The 17,109-nt window shown below is 35.7% G+C and overlaps 1 protein-coding gene across 1 annotated transcript in view; it reads right to left on the bottom strand.

The window, feature by feature from the left end:
* The window catches only part of EYS (eyes shut homolog), a gene marked incomplete at its 5' end in the record, with an annotated part of 687,713 nt that overhangs the window by 214,302 nt on the left and 456,302 nt on the right, over positions 1-17,109 (bottom strand). The window lies entirely within an intron of this gene.

Below are 17,109 nucleotides of genomic sequence, written 5' to 3'. Positions count from 1 at the left end.
ATAGTGGAAAAATCCAAGTCTGTATGCAGATGAATATTCTCACCCAAGTCATGGGGAACCATATAGGAACAATTTTCCTTTCTCCACTCAACCCAATGAATGGTTGTTCCATGCAAGGCAGAACAGACAAGAGACTGGGTTTGGGGAGTTCTTACAGCACTTCTGGTAGTAGTCTGGCAATTTCATAATGCTACCATTCCATCAAGCTGAGGACACAGCTGAAGTCAAGTGTCTGATAAACCAGAACAGTGAACTTACCATTTATCTGAAGAATAAGAAGGGAAAACATATGTAGCACTGTTAGATATGTCTTGTACAGTCTTATCATTTCTTTGGGGCATGCGTAGTACATCTTGCCCTCTGTGAGATACACTTTTGAAGGATGAGGAGAGGCACTTTCATACCCTAACAGGAGTGATGGGGACTGCCAAGATAATCAAGGGGCTTGCAGAAATGCATGGGAACACATACTTTATCAGGCTGGAACTTCAGTGCACCCTGGATTACATTATAGTTAAAATGCAGTTTTGAGAGAGCATACTTTATTTTTAGGTGCCTCACATGAGAATAGTTTAGGCATCTAAATAAGTTGCACAGATACAGTCCTTAATCTCTTTATGCATTCAATTCCCAATGTGCTGAAAATAATTCTTGCCCACATAGTAGAAGTAGGGGAGGCCTATATTGCTTTATAAATATTAATTAAGATTGCCAAGTAGAAAGCATTTTACTATTCAAAGACAAACTGGAGAGATATGGAAATATAAAAAGGCATTCTGTATCAAACTCTATTGAAATTACCACAAGAGCTGTCCTGCAAGCCAGATAGGACAGACATGTAGAAATCAGTACAGAAAGAGTTAAAAATGCAGAGTACTGTAATGTATTAGCTAGTGTTTCTTCCAGACTTAATTTCTAATTAGATCTCTTAATGCTGCAGAATGGCTGGCATGCATAAAAACAAACATCATTTATTCATCAGTAATCTAGCATTTAACTGAAATATTACTGCATTCTTATTGAGTGTATAAGGAAGAACATTGTAAATATGACAGGTAAAAAACCCCCATAATATTAACAGAGGAAAAAGATATATTACGAAAATTTCCCAAGTACTATTTTACGAGGTAGTAGATAAAGAACTAAAATAGTAGGCCTTTATGTACATTTTTTCTATGAGGAAAAATGATTTTATAGTCAATAAAGTATGTGTCACAGATGAGAGAGTAAACAATAGCCCATAGTGGATCTGGGTACTGGCTTATACTTAAGAACAGCCTTCACCAAGGGCAAGTCTCCCTGACCAACTTAGTGACCTTCTATGATGGAATGACTACATCAGTGCACAAAGGAAAGGCTGCAGATGCTGTCTATCTGGACTTCTGCAAAGCCTTTGACATTGTTCCCCACAACATTGTTCTCTCTAAATTGGAGAGATATGGATTTATTGGGTGGACTGTTAGCTGAATGAGGAATTGGCTGGATGGTCACATCCAGAGAGTAGTGATCAATGGCATAATGCCTAGATGGACACTGGTGACAAGTGGTGTCCCTCAGGGGTCCATACTGGAACCAGTACTGTTTAATAACTTCATCACTGACACAGACAGTGGGAGTGAGTACATTCCCAGCAGGTCTGTGGATGACAGCAAGCTGAGTGATGTCGTTAACACACCTGAGGGATGGGATGCCATCCAGAGCAACCTGGACAGGCTTGAGAAGCGGGCCCACATGAACTTCAAGTGCAAGGTCCTGCACCTGGGTTGGGGCAACCCCTGGCATCAATACAGGCTGGGGGATTAAAGGGTTGAGAACAGCCTGGTGGAAAAGGATTTTGGGGTTCTGGTAGATGAAAGACTGGACATGAGCCAGCAATGTGCACTTGCAGCCCAGAAGGCCAATCATGTCTGACTGCATCAAAAGAAATGTGGCCAGCAAGTTGGGGGTGTTGATTCTGCCCCTCTACTCCGGTCTGGTGAGGCGCCACCTTGGCAGTTCTGCATCCAGCTCTGGAGACCTCAGTAAAGGAAAGACATGCACCTGTTGAAGAGGGTCCATCAGAGGACCACCAAGATGAGAAGAGGATGGAACAACTCTGCTATGAAGACAGGCTGACAAAGTTGGGGTTGTTCAGCCTTGAGAAGAGAAGGCTCTGGGGAGACCTTCTTGAGGCTTTTCAGTAATTAAAATGGGCCTGTAAGAAAGATGGGGACAGACTTTTTAGCAGGGCCTGTTATGATAGGACAACAGGTAATGATTTTAATCTAAAAAAGAGGAGATTCTGGCTAGACATGAGGAAGGAAGTTTTTCCAATAAGGGTGATGAAACACTGGCACATGTTGCCCAGAGAGGTGGTAGATGCTCCAACTCTGGAAAGATTCCAGGCTGGGCTGGATGGTGCTCCAAGCAACCTGATCTAGTTGAACATGTCCTTGCTCATTGTGGGGGTGGTTTAACTAGATGACTCTTGAAAGTCCCTTCTAAACTTTATCTGCTGCCTGCTACTGTTCAATTTTAATTTTATTTATTGTTTTCCCCTAAAGCAGTATCATATTTTAGAGCATCCTATTGTAAAAAAGAATGCTAGTAGTTGCTTTTTCCTTCTTCTTATCTTAGCAGGAAATGAGTGTAAGGGTACACTAAAAACATTTATGTTCTTATTAAAGGGATCTTCCTAACTGAAAGTTGTTAAATGCTGGAGCATGGAATATTTTTCTTTCATGCAATTGGAAAACTATTTGAATTTTGGCCACAATGTGGTTTTGGAATGAGCATTCTCACTTTACTTGAGAGTGAATGAATATTGTAACAATGACAATGACAGCAGTACCAAGAACAATCAATAACAGAGTAATTAACATGTTCAATGCTATACGACCTCATGTTCAATTTCTTTTCAATTCCAAATTCTCCAAGGCATCAAAATGACACCCAAAATCACCTTTTCCCTCCTAAATAATTGAAGACATTTCATCTGTCAGTAAAACTCTTTGGGCAGCATTCACTTCATCAAACATTATCTGCCCAAGAGTTTGGAAATCTGCATGAGCTGATCACCTTGATTCTCCCTGTAGATGATCTATGTGTAGAGAGAGGCATCTCTAGTTCAGCCTGCTGTAAGATAGGTGATCACCTTTCTCCATTGACTACAGATGGAACTGAACAAATTCACTCTGACAAGTGAGGACAAATTCCTAGTACTCACTCTGTCATGCTGAAAATCATGCATGTTTTGATTATGTAACTGAAAAACATCCCAAATAATTTTTAGCTATGTGAAACATACCTTTACAGCAAAGGACAGAGCTTTCTTTACTCTATTACAGCCTAAAGTGATCTTTCTAAACTTTTAAGTAATCTAAGTTCACAATGAAGCGACCAATATGACTTTAACGTTAGCAAGAGAATGTGACTCTGGTTTAGCAATATCTTAAAACACAGGGAGATAGTAACAGGCAGCATCATCAAGACTGCAACTGAGAAGCTTATTACTAGTGTGAACAATGGCAAGAAAAACATAAGAGTTCACAAACAAGAAAGAAGGAGAGGAAACTCCAGTTGCCTTGACAGCAGATTTCCATCTTTCCTTTGAATTTGCAGAACGGTACTCAAAACTGTCTGCACAGGAAACAAGATAAAATGCAGCAGAACAACAATATGCCACTGCACTGCACTAAAATAGTTTATGTTTATGCTAAGACTAGGAATAATTAGGTTTATGTTTATATTCAGCCTAGGAATAATTAAGGAGTTGCCTTTCCTCAACATGGACTACTAACAGAAAAATGCTAAAAATGGATTATTAATACTCTTCCATCTTCTTATCAGCTGAAAGTTGTGACATGGCAAGATCATAGGGAGGCAGAGAACATATTAAACTAAAAGTATGTTATACTGAAATTATCAGGTGGTTAACTTGTTCCAGGGTAACATTTAAATGAGTTGATATTTTGCATCTATTGATCTCAACAGCTTTTAGTTATCTTAAACACTATGTGAACCCAAACATTATGTCACAGGAGGTTAAAATACCTCCTTATGATTTCGAACTAGGCAATACCAGTTGCCAGAAGTCATTGACCTATCCAACTACAAAACAAGTTTTAAAGCAAGCAAGAAAGAGAAACCTGAGGCAAAACTGGGAGAATATTCTCAATGACAGAGTTAGTGAATACTTCTCATTGTTACCTTCAAATTGCACTATGTCTTTCTGCCATTCTTTCTTAAGTAACTTTAAGTCATGAAGGCCATCTATATTGAAAGCATTGATATTGGAGAATTAACAGGGTCATTATCTCAAAGCAGGTAATTTTCAGAATATCTAAATTAAATCAGAATGTTAAAAGATATAATACATTATATTTTTCTCTTCTTTCTTATTTTCTTGATTTCCTTGTGAAAAATTTGGACAATTCACTTAGAATTCACGATTCAAAATATCTAACTTTGTTATTTAAATGACAAAAATAAATTCCACCATATCAAGTAGATTGTGCTTAGCCAATTCCAAAGGGCTTAGGAGGGCTTACAACGTACACATATACCTTTTGTAGTAAAACATGTAAGTTTGTTAAAAAATAATAAGTTCCTCTAATTAATATTTTTTCAAATTTGATAAAAACATGACAAAGGCTTAGTTATATGGCCATATCCCCAAATTAGAGTACTTAGTTTACTCTGTTTATATTAGAAATGCATTCTGAAGGAAAACATGTGGAGGGGTTTTGATAGATAAAGATCTGTTGCTGAATTAGTCAGGCTCAAAGAAATCTCAAGGCCGCTTCGAGAAGCTCAGAACAGAATCTACTGTGAGAAAGAGGGGCGTTCCACAATCACCGGGGTCCTGGCGTGGCGTGAATCGTCGGACATATCATCAGTGAGACTCCAGTGCACGGACAGCTCACGATACTCATTTAGCAAATCCATGCTTGTAGCGTGGACGCGTGATTAGAATATAGTTACATATATAAGGGGACTTGTTTCTGTAATAAAGGGCTTTAGCGTGATTCACATTGAATCGACTTGTTTTGCTGAGTCCTTATTCACTCCAACAAAACCAAGTCTTTACGGTAAACAAAATTAATCTCACTTGCAACTATAATAGAAGCCTCTTGCCACTTAAGAGTTTTGAACTCTAGTCAATTTCTTTCATAGACTTTAATTCAGTCAAGAAAATTTTATATCTTCTGGTTTATGAAATGGATTTTGTAATTGGTAAATGCTGGAAGTCAGTTACTGATGTCACACTCATGTTTATAGTGCCCAGAAACTGAAGAGCTGTAATCACTTCATTTTTATACAAGACTCAATTTTATAACATCAGTGAAATATGTTAGGCAGTTGATTCTAATAAATTACTGCATTTTCAATGCAGAATGATGGCTAGGCCTTCAGCCTAGCTCTTTACAGATGTAAAAATTTCAAATTACATCTTGGATTCTAAGGATTTTTTTTTTGACAGTTAAGAAAAGCCAACACACACTTTCATGTCAACCAGGAATTTGTATGAGTATGAGTAGTGTAGCATCTTCTCCTATTTACCTCTTAATTTTACAGTGAATGGAGAGAGGAAAAATGGGGAAAACTGTCTTCAGAGATCTGGTCTGAAGCATGTATGTCTCAATGAGTTCTTGCACATCATAGAGAAAGGTTGGTTTTATTTGTTTGTTTGTTTTTTTTCAGTTCCTTTATGTGCCTGTCCTCTTTTTGACACTGCTTGCAATTTTAACACCTCAGAGTTTTATGAGCTGAAATCCTTCCCTTTCCTTGTACATAGATAAATTACTTAAGATTTCTACTGTTACTATGACCAATCACAGCTTCCCGTAAACTTCAGAGCTTCAAAAGAAATCCTCAAACCCATAATTATTATTTTTTCTAGAAATTTACTAATGACTTGAGAAAGATGCGATTAGGAGCTGAAGGAGAGGGCACAAACCCCAAACTCATCTATATCTTATATGTGTGATTTTGAGTGAATTGTCAAAAATGTACATGAATACCTACTCCAGTTTTGCACAGATGAAACACTGATTTCTATACACTCTGAATATTCTGCACATTACAGAATTTGATCTTCTCGGAGCCAGGCTGTTTTTGTAACTATTCGTGTTAATGTTTACACATGTATTTTGAGTTGCTTATGCTTCTGGTTTCTACTTCTGTGAAAAAAAAAAAAATAATAAAGGATTTTTTATTCTCACAAATATATCAGATCAAGACCTGTCTCAGTTTTTAGGTTAAATTTTTGAAGCATTTTCTCTCTATCCAAGGGCTATAATTTCACTTTTAAAGAAGGAAGGAGAAAAAAAGGGAAGGATACAACAGGATTTAAATCTGTTATTTTTCTGAATATTTGCTTCAACATAGATCAATAGTGTACGTTTTTAAAACACTATACTAGTGTTTCAAGGCTGCAGGGGGCACTGATGCACTGTATATCTACAGTACTGCAGAGCGAGAGTCAGACAGGATATGATTAAACAGTCCTGCAGGTTACAGATACAGAAAAAAACACATAAAGTATTTATAATCAATTTAGGTTTTGAGAAATTAGGTAACCGTAAAATATTTATATGAATTTTGAAGGAGAATTAATGTTTCTTTTACTGGTAAATATGTTTGTTTTTCTGTTGCAATCAAGTAGGTGTAGGGATAACACTGTTTTCTTAACTTTATAACCAAGGTCCCTTGAAGGATGATATATCTTTCTAGTATTGCGTTACTTAATATTACAGCCTTAGGCAAACAGTCCTCATTCCCTGTAGAAAATAAAATTTTGCTTAGCAGCTCCCCAGAGAAGACCTTTTGTTTACGGTTGATAATAGCTCATTTATATATTAATCAGCCAATACAGACACTATCTGATTCACAGACTCATTGAAGGAAGAATGTATTACATAAGAAACCATGTAAGAAATAATTGTATGTGTAAAGAAGCAATTATATATTTTATCAGTTTATTCAACATTTTCTATTTTAGGACCTAAGAAAGATGGCATCTAAAATGTAGAGATTTCCTGACAATAAGAATGTATGACAATTTATCACTCAGCAACACATGGTAGACATGCAACCATGACTACATCATCTATTTAACATTCAGTACTGCTTGGTTTTTCTTTAATTCCTTTATGCACATAATTCCTTCCTTCCTTTTTTTTTTTTTCTTTAATGTAACTTACATCACAGTTTCATCTCTTCTGTTTATCTCCAATCTTCATATTTCCTGCAGTTAAAATGGTACTAATCCTAAAAAATCATGTCTGTCTATACAAGCCTTTATTTTAACACAGGAACACATAAAGAAGCCACCACTTCAATTGGTAGTTTGTACCAATAATAATCATTACTGTTACAGCTTTTTTGGTTTATTACCATCTCAGATGTTCTGTTTAGAGCTTTCAGACATTGGTTTTAATATGCTGGTCTCTATTGAGCTAAAGAAACCTCCTCCATGTCCAGTGTTTCTCCTCATTAAACATATGTGCTATCTTCATATACAATATAATCACCTCAGTCATATTTTAGGAAAAATAGAAAAGAGACTGCTTCCTAAAGTATCATTCTGCATAACTTAAAAAAAAATAAAATTACCAATTTATTTGAGGATTTTTTAATGATACATTTCATCTTTTTTTCTTTTAGGTATTGCTCCAGTGCACACCAGTGCACAATAAAATACAGTACAACCAATATCAAGTGGATAGTGTAAACAAAAATGAAATTGTTTTCCTACTTTCTTACTCAGATGCACAGAAATGACATTTAGCATTTTACTCCAGAAGGTTACATTGAATTGCTTGTCTACGTTAACTAAAACTAACTCTTCAGGACACTGTTCTTCCCTTGGAGTTTGGCCTGTTTAAAGAAGAACTTCAAACAATGATTATTATTTTTTTTTTAATTACTACAGATTTCCCTTTTTCAGGGTCTCTTTTTCTTGTAGTAATTAAACCTGTGATGTTTCAGGAATTTCAGAGGATTTTAATTTTATTGCAAATACCTATTATGAAGCTAAGTGCATATTCATAGATGAAATTTGGGTTCACCAATTCACAATACATATCACGACAATGAATGCTTTTTGGATATCAATAATATAAAGAACTTTAAAAAAATCTGGTTTAAAATTTGGATTATTTAGTAATTTAGATCTAAAATGGGCAGCTGTTATTAAAAGTGCTCTGCCAAAAAGAAGCTCAAACCATTTTTTAACTGTAAAAAATATTCAAAATATTTTTCAAAAGTGGAATATTATTTGTGATGGATTTCATTTTCTACAAGAAAAACAGGTTTTATGAAGTTGTTGATTGTTTCTCTTTTATCTTTTTTAAACGAGACTTCTATAAACCCACAAATACTTTAGAAGTCATGAAGTCCTCTGTTCTACTCACTGACACAATGAAGAACACAGAATGGATGCCAGCAGAGAGCTGCTAGACAGAATAGAACTGAACTTCCAAACTTTTCTCTTGACATTCTAGCTGTTAGCAGTTCAAAGCAACTCTCATGATTTCTTATTGCTTCTGTATCAAATTCAAAAGTGAATCTCAAAAATGAAAAAAGTCAAAAAGAAAGTATTATACTGATTCAGGCTTCCAGTAGGCAAATTATTCCTTTCAGTATGACTCTCATTCTTACTTATTCTGTCTAATATGCCTCTCTCTTCACAATACAGTCTGGTATAGTAACAAGAGAAATTGTATCTCCATTCCAAGGCACTCTCTGCACACAACTTGGAAGTCATGGAGACCTGTTACAAAGTTTAGTTATTTGTGAGTATGTAACAAAATATTTTTTCTCTATTTTTAGACTTCTGTAATTTGAATGACAGGAAATGCTGGCACTAAAGCTAAATGTGACTGTAGTACAATGAGGAAAGCATGCAAGATAATTTCTTTTAATATTTGATTGGTTTTAGACAATTCTTTCTGTTATATACTTGGCTTTTCTGAACCACTGCTCATAATAAATTTAAGACTATATATCTAGGGAAACATTCTGAAAGCAGAATTCTGTCAAAACATCTATGCACCCAACTGCAAGTTTTAGATGGGCAGAACAAAAACAAGATTATTTTTTCTATTTTAAGAGAGTAGAAGAAGAGGGTTTTATTGTTCACACACCTGTCTGGCTAGAAGCTCAAGTGATTATTTCAGGAAGCTACTGAACCATCCCACTTGATATCTTGTGTCACTAAGATAACATTTCTTCAGCATTAAGGTAAACTTTTCAAAAAATATTGCAATGGCTATGATGCATGATGTTATCAATTCTGTGAAAAATATAGGTAATGAATTTTTAGGAACTTTCAAAAATGGCTTTAAAGTTAGTTTTTATTTTATGAATCTGCTCCAGTTTTGTAGGAAATTTGGGATGTTCTCAACCCTTTTTTTTTTTTTTTTTATTCTAGCAATACTCTTCCATTTTCATGTTTCTAATATTATTTTGTTACTATGGGAAGCTGTGATGAAACTTGAAAAAAAAAAAGGTTACATTTATTCATGAGAAAATTAGTCTTTCTCGTAAATCTTAAAAACTATATTTTCTTGATACAAATTTTTTCATGGTTTTACATTTCAAAAGCTAATCACATTCAAGTGCAGTTCTTGTTTGGATAACATAATTTCCAGGGAAGTATAAATACTCAAAGTGATTTGGCAGAAGGTGATGAACACTGTTGTTAGCATAGAGCAACCCAAAATGTGGCAATCCGTAGGGTTTCTGGAACTATGATCTTTGATGTAAAGCAAAACAGGGGTCCACATCCTTTGCTGGAGCTAAAAATATACAGCTGAAATCCTACACCTCTCCACCTATCAGTTTACCATATAATCCACAGGTAAGAAAGGCTGAAAAACTGCAAAAAGGCTTTTAAGCTATCTTAGCAGCCTTCTAATTCTGATCACTCTTAACACCGAAGAAGCTCTAAGTACAGAGAATTCACCATGTTGTCCTCTAGACTCTAATGCCTCCCAAAATTTCTGAACCACCCCATGCTGGTCTACTGAGCTCTGTGACATCCTTAACTCTTTTATCTTCTATGTAAGAACTTATGATGATCTACTGAAAAGGTACCTGATTGGCAATTTCTCTCATTTCTACATTTTAGGTATGTGCTGTGGATGGATACAGTGACTTTCTACCCTAGTCACAAGTGTTTATGGGGCTTTAAATCTACCACTCAATGTAAAGAGGCCAAAGTAGCTATAGATTTTTTTGTTGCACTGGAAGTCTTTAACACATTTCTTCTTCCTAAAGTATTTCATTAAAAAATCAGTTCTACACTATGAGCGTTCTGCTTAAAGCTTGGCACTTTATTTTACTGATGTATAAAGGGATCAATTTATATGCAATGGTTAAGTATTTAGGTTGAAAGAAGTTTTATTAATTCCATTAATAAAGTTAGTAAACATATAGAGTAAGAATCACCAGTAACTGGAGATATTCAATATTATATAACCACACTAAGACAGATACAAAGGTGTGACATGAGTGCAAAATAGCACTTCTCCAGCACTGAAGCTTTTCTTTAGCACATGAAACAAATGTGTTATAAAATAATGAAGTACCTATGAACAGCAGTAGAAAGACAATTTCATTAAAATAATTATGAGTCTCATTCATAACAACGTTTCCTTTCTGTGCAACTGTGTCATAGTGTTTTCCAAAATATTTAATTGAGATATTATTTATTTTCAGCAACACACTGCCTCAGACTTATGCATTGCAATGCATACATTAACATATATACTTGCAAATGGCTCCTTGTTAAAAACAGAAGGAAAAAAGTGCATGGCATCCATTAAGTTTTATCTTATTAATTTCCATGTGTGTACCTGGCAATTCCAGCAGGAATCAAGATCTCAGAACAATTTTTTATTACAGACATACTAACAGACAGTGACTGCCACAGAATTAAGAAACAATCCTCTGTGCATAAGGTTAAAGAAGGGTAAGGTCGGTCAAGATAAAAATCACAAAAAAATATTAATAATCTTCCAGAAATAGAGAGTTGCGCCAAGAAAGGTTGTTGATAGTTTTGTGATATGCTGATGAGAGGCAACCTTTTCCAGAAATAGGGACGAAATGTAATATTTATCTGCATTTATGCATCCTCTAAATATATTTGACACATGGATTTGTCTAATATCCACAACAAACAATTTCCACAGAATGATTCAAAAGAGTGAGTTAAAGGCTTACATAATTTACAGTGATTTTGAGGATTTATAACAGTAGGAAAGATTAGATCTGTCACTTCTTCATTTTTTTTTTTTTCATTTTTCGACAATGAAGTCTGTATATCTGAAAAGTCATCATCTGAACTGGAATGCCAAAGGAGGAAGAAAAGGTACCAAAAAACCCACCCAGAATTCATGTACTCAGAACAGGAAGGAAACTGCACAGGAGAGCAAAACTCACACAGCAAAAGAAAACATTGCAAACCAAACAAATGTTGTAAAAGATGAGGGAAATCAAGAAAGATAAATCAAGCAAAGAGGATGAAAGTGTATAAAAAACAACTCAGGCACTGGAAAAGGATGAAAAGGTAATTAGAAACAAAATGAGAAGGTTATCAGCCAGCAAAAGCAATAGATGAGAGAGGAAAAAAAGTAACAAAATAAATGCATAAAGAAAAACGAATGCTTGTTATCACTCTCTCTTAAAATTGCAAAGAATTGTTATTAACATAATATCAAGCATCACATATATGATGAATACAAATGTATTATATTTCTGCAGCTTTATCTTCAGTTCTGTACTTCAGAGACATTTAGCCCAATCTCTATGTTAATCACAGAAAATGTGTTAAATAAATAAAGATTTGTTAATTTTCTTCTAGATATTCTTATTTTTGCTTTTTCAGAATTAAGCACATAACTCTAAAGTGTTATTGAAAAAATATTAACATACCTACCTATGCTGAGATGTAAGAATATAACTTAAAGTCTGAATAATCTCTCATGTATAACAGAAGCTCAATGCTTCTCAAAGGATCTTGCATTTATTCATAAACTAAGATGTAAGTAGACAGAAAAGCTTAGGTGTGGAACTCTGGAATCTCCCCTTGAGGTATAAGCCAACTTGTACATTTCATTGAATTCAAATTTTTCAGCTCAGGTGAATTCATACGAAAGAACTCTTTAACCTTACCTGAGTCTTGTATGGGTTCTTACAATGAACCTAACACACAGTACTCACCATCATAAGCACTCTTCCCTTCTAGGTATGGAATGGTAACTATTTGGCTTTCACAACTAGCTGAAAAATAACTTTAATCAGGCCCAACCTCCCACCTTCCAAAGTATGCAGTTCATTCCCAAGATAGAAATCAAATACCTCAGATGCTCTGAGTTGTGATGTTTTATCATATTCTGAAAAAGCATGAAGCTCCATAAAGGAAGAGACATGCTGAGAAACTGCACAGGAGACTGAATATCAAAAAACTGTTACGGGTCTGTTGGGATGTTTGTAAAAATATCACAGAAAACTACAGAATGGAAAGAGGAGTACTCACATATAAGGAAGGGAATTTAGAGCTTGTTGGAAAGTGCATAAGTGAGGGGAAAGAGGAACTGACAGCTTACTGAAAACATGTAGAGATCTCCAAAATGTATTGCATGGCTCCTGAGAAAATTGCCGTGCATTAGGAAACCCATCAGTCCTCTTGATGGAATGGAACTTGGGTAATGCACAGTCAAGAGCTCCTTTCCTAAATGCAAATAGCAAGCAGTGTCTTTGCTGAAATGAAGCTCAGATTCAGCCTGGAAAAAAGCATCTTAAGATAAATTAACAGCAAAATAAAGTCTTTGAAAAAATCAGCCAAAAATCCAATGGGCAGTAATGAAGAACTCAGCTTATTAGCTCCTATTTGTGAGTGCAAATCAGCCTGTTACATTTGCATTCATCAGTAAGACTCCTTTTAGGAAAACAGCAAACAGTATTTCTCTGTTTCCCAATAAGGAATTTTTTAAAAAAGAAAGAATCATGTCTTGGATAGATATACATATGTGTATATATGTATGTGTGTGTGTGTATATATATATATTTGTGCTTGTTTGACTGAAAATGTTAATTTTCTAGTTAATTTTCTTCATGCAGTTGGAAACCTTTCTTTTTCATAGCTAGCAAGGTCATTATTTGGACTCAGTCTGAGAACAAGAAGATATCACCCTGGGGCAGAGTTGATGTTTTTAATTGCTCTGGTCTGAGAGCCAAGGACATTCTGAGCACTCTGCCCACAGGTCTGAGGCATCAACGAAGAGGGGCATGGATGGGGCAGAGCTTGACTGACATCCAGACTGATCAATAAGAGTATTCCATCCCATTAGCATAATTCTTCATATTTAAGGAGAGTTGAGATCTTCTGGTTTCTCTCTCGCTTCTTGGTTTTCTTCTCTCTCTTTTTCAGAGCAGGGGGAGTTCTGTTTGGGACGCATAGTTCAGCCTTTTGCCATTTGCAGAGGTCTCTGGGCATTTCTGTCTTTTTTTGTCCTATTTTCTCTCTTTGGGATCAGCTCTTCGGGACCAAGTGCTGTTTCCTGGGACTGGCTGCTCAGTGTGAACAGAGTTCATGAGGAATTGCATTGAGTATCTTTTATTTTATATTCTATTTTTATTTTATATATGTTTACCAGTAGTGTATTAGCATTTTGTTATTTTATTAAACTGTCTTCATCTCAACCCTTCCCTTCCCTTCCCTTTCAATTCACTCCCCTATTTGAGGGGAGTAAGGAAGAGGTGAGTGAGCAGCTATCGTGGTTGTATTGTTAGCTTGGGTTAAACCAAGACAATTTTATTTATGTGCATGTGTTTGGAATGTTTGAATTTACTCCATGCAGTAAACTCAGGAATATAAAGCAGCCTTAGCTCCCAGACATTAAATCAGAAGTCGGCTGCCTAAACATCAGCTTTTAATACTGGGACTAAAAGCTTCATTTATATCTGTCATCTGTACTCTACCCGAAAGTGATAGTAATTTTTCCTGCAAATCTATTTCAGTAACATTTTCTGAAACATTTACAGAAGCTCTCTATTGCATTAACACATCACAAGTGTCTTACTTGCTTCAGAAGAAGGAAAAAATAAAAAATACTTCATTTCTTAAAAGATCTCATCAGAGATCTGTTATTTCCAATTGTCTGTTCTGCTACTGTTGGCCATCATATAATCTCATTCAAAATTGCCTATATATTCATAGCTCTGAGACAGGAACAGTTTAAACAATCTTAACATAAGCTTTGACAAGATTTAGATAAGTATATAGCCTAGTGTAATTCTAGAAAACTACCTATTGGATGCTGACCTTTACTAATTGATACAATTCCATTATAACCTTTCCTGGAAGCAAAAGCTGCATAGCTCAGAGGACTTTTACAGATGCAAATCCACTCTCAGAGACTCATGCTTAAATTCATTCTCCTTCCCATTACATTATTCTGCCATTTCCTATTCCACTTTGGTTACATCTTATTGAAGGAAGCTCTGATGAGCTCTCAGTGCAATACATCCCTCCTAGCTGTTCTCTCCTCCCTATATTATCATGAGTTGCAGCGTACCTATGAACTCCAGGATTAAACAGTGATGCATGTGATTAGCAGAAGGTCTGGGCCATGACCTTAGAGATTACCTGAGTTAAAGCGTCATGCTTGAAACCTCAGTGCTTCTGAGCATGCACAGAAATCCTGCATCTTTCAGAACAATCAGGGTTTTAATGTCTTTAATCTTATCCAATGGTCCATTGCTGCCTTTACCAACCATCCCCTTGAATTTACGTAGAATTTAGTACCTGCTTTCAAAATTACACAAAAGGCAATTTCCATGTTGCCCCCACGTCCCATTTTCTTCTACCAAGTTAGAATAATTCTACCTCCTTTGCAGTGTATGATATTTGCATTACAAAATATGAATACTAAAGGAACAAAGAGCATTCTTGTACTATATATTTAGGGCATTTGAGACAGCAGATAGTCAGGTATGTGTGGCTGTGTAATTAATGTTATGGCTTCATTTTTTACATTTCTTAATTCTCAATAATTTTTAAACAGTAACCTAAATTGCATTGATGTCTGACATAAGCAATGTGGAGTATATAATATCCTATGAAAGGTGCTGACTTGTCCTGAAGTAAGGATGACAATAGTTTTGAAAATGTTAATGAACTGTGTGTAAAATTTGTTTTTGACAGCTCTCTATATTCCTTGCACATATTAGCTCATACTTTTGGTATTTTAAAATTCAAATAGACCCAGTTAAAAATGGCAGAGCACATTTGAGTAAATTCCAAACCTTTTAAAAATTCATCACCTTAAAGTTTACTCACAAGCCCATACACTTTAAGAAGTTTCTGTGTGTCTCCCTTTGGCTGACCTTCAATGCCACAATAATGAAGTAATCCATACTGCTAGGGCACCAGGAAATAAAAACCCTGGCAGGGTAACTGAATGCCACTAGAGTACGGCTAAATATGCAAAAGCAGGATCATTCAAAAGGATCAAAAATGTAAAACTAGGTGACGATAGGTAGAAGGTCAATTAAGGAAAAATTACAACAGCAAGAACAGAAATACTTTGTGCCACTGAATTATAAATACAGGGGTGTTCTTACAGGAAGAAACTGGATTGCTTTGTCAACCACATTGTAGAGTGCTCTCTTACTGTCAGGCAGCTCCATATGTAACAATATTACATCAACAGAACCATATGAATTCTACAAACCTAATGTAAGTACACCAGGCTTTCTAGAATTCTGCAGCTACTCGGATTTGCAGCATATATAATCCATTATTGCCCTATTTAAGTACTTTCTTCAAGCACTTTCTCTTCTGAAAACAAATGTCTCTTCCAAGAATCCTGTCTTGCAGAAACAGAGTGGCAGCTGGGCTTCCTAGACACTTTTTGGAAAGCAGAAATTTTATATGAGGATTGATGATGGTCAGAATGAATGTGGGTTATACCTTAAGTGATGAACAAAGGATGATGCAAGCTGCCATGTGTGGGCAGGTATGAAATTCATGTGTCACAGGGCAGGGAATGAGTAAGGAGCGCTCTTGCCAGGCTCCTCTGCAGTTCACTCCTATGGGACAACAATGCCACAAGTGAAATTCAGACTAATTTCAATTGTGTTTCCCAGCTTTTCACAGACAGGAATAGCTGTGATTTGAACAGCATGGAGCCAGCTCTGTGTGGACTGCATAGGGCTGGACACTGTTTGTCTCATCTGCAGCATTCTGGAACAAGCAGGGGGAAAGGAACACTTATTGTCCAGGATAAAATATTGAGGAGGCCCAATATCACTGAGCTCTGATTCAAATGAAGCAATCTATATCTATACTGTACCATATCAGCCATATTTCTATGTTAATTAACTAATTATGAAGGGAAATATCGGGATCAGTACAAAATGTAATAAATCTTGGCATATAATGCTATAGATAATAGTGTAATAGATAATTCTAAATTAAACACTTTATAAAATTAACAAAGGTGAATTTTCCTGTCTTCATCCCTTTATATGTTATACAGACAGACTGGACAAAGCAGATCTCCTTCATCTTTTGGGTCCTGAGGCTCTTGGTTCTTAAATGAATGATTATATAAACTATTCAATAGGAAAAACTGAATAAAGAATGCTGTCAAAAAAGCCCAAGGATGTAGACACCTGAGAGAAAGTATTATTTTGGAGAATGAAAGAAAACATGAAAGATGATAACAGTCCTGATTTTAAAGTTATCCCTCTTTAATCTAATATAAAAAACAGAGCTACACCTTGCACCAGGATTTGAGATGCCAAAGCTCTAACGCCTGTGCAAAATGGAGAACAATTTCCTAATGTAGTAAGCACAGGACACACTTGAGATGGTTTATATTTTTTCTTTTTTTTTCCAAATGATTATTTAATTTCTAATTATAAATAGCCCTTGAAGTCAATATTTGTTTTTCCTAAATTAATACCTGAATTAAAGGTCTGAAGTAGCTTCCTTGCTTGCTTCCATCTCCATGAATTTCTGTTCATCACAGAAGCATAGTTGCACAGACAAGAGTGTGTGCCCTTGTTTTGGAGGAGACACAATTCTAGCTCGGAAAACAACTGTGCAGAAAGGCA

The sequence above is a fragment of the Streptopelia decaocto genome (genome assembly GCF_964273445.1).
Source record: "Streptopelia decaocto genome assembly, chromosome: 3".
NCBI classification, from domain to species: Eukaryota; Metazoa; Chordata; class Aves; order Columbiformes; family Columbidae; genus Streptopelia; species Streptopelia decaocto.
The sequence above is the reverse complement of the archived record's forward strand: the minus strand, read 5'-3'. Positions and strand labels throughout refer to the sequence as shown.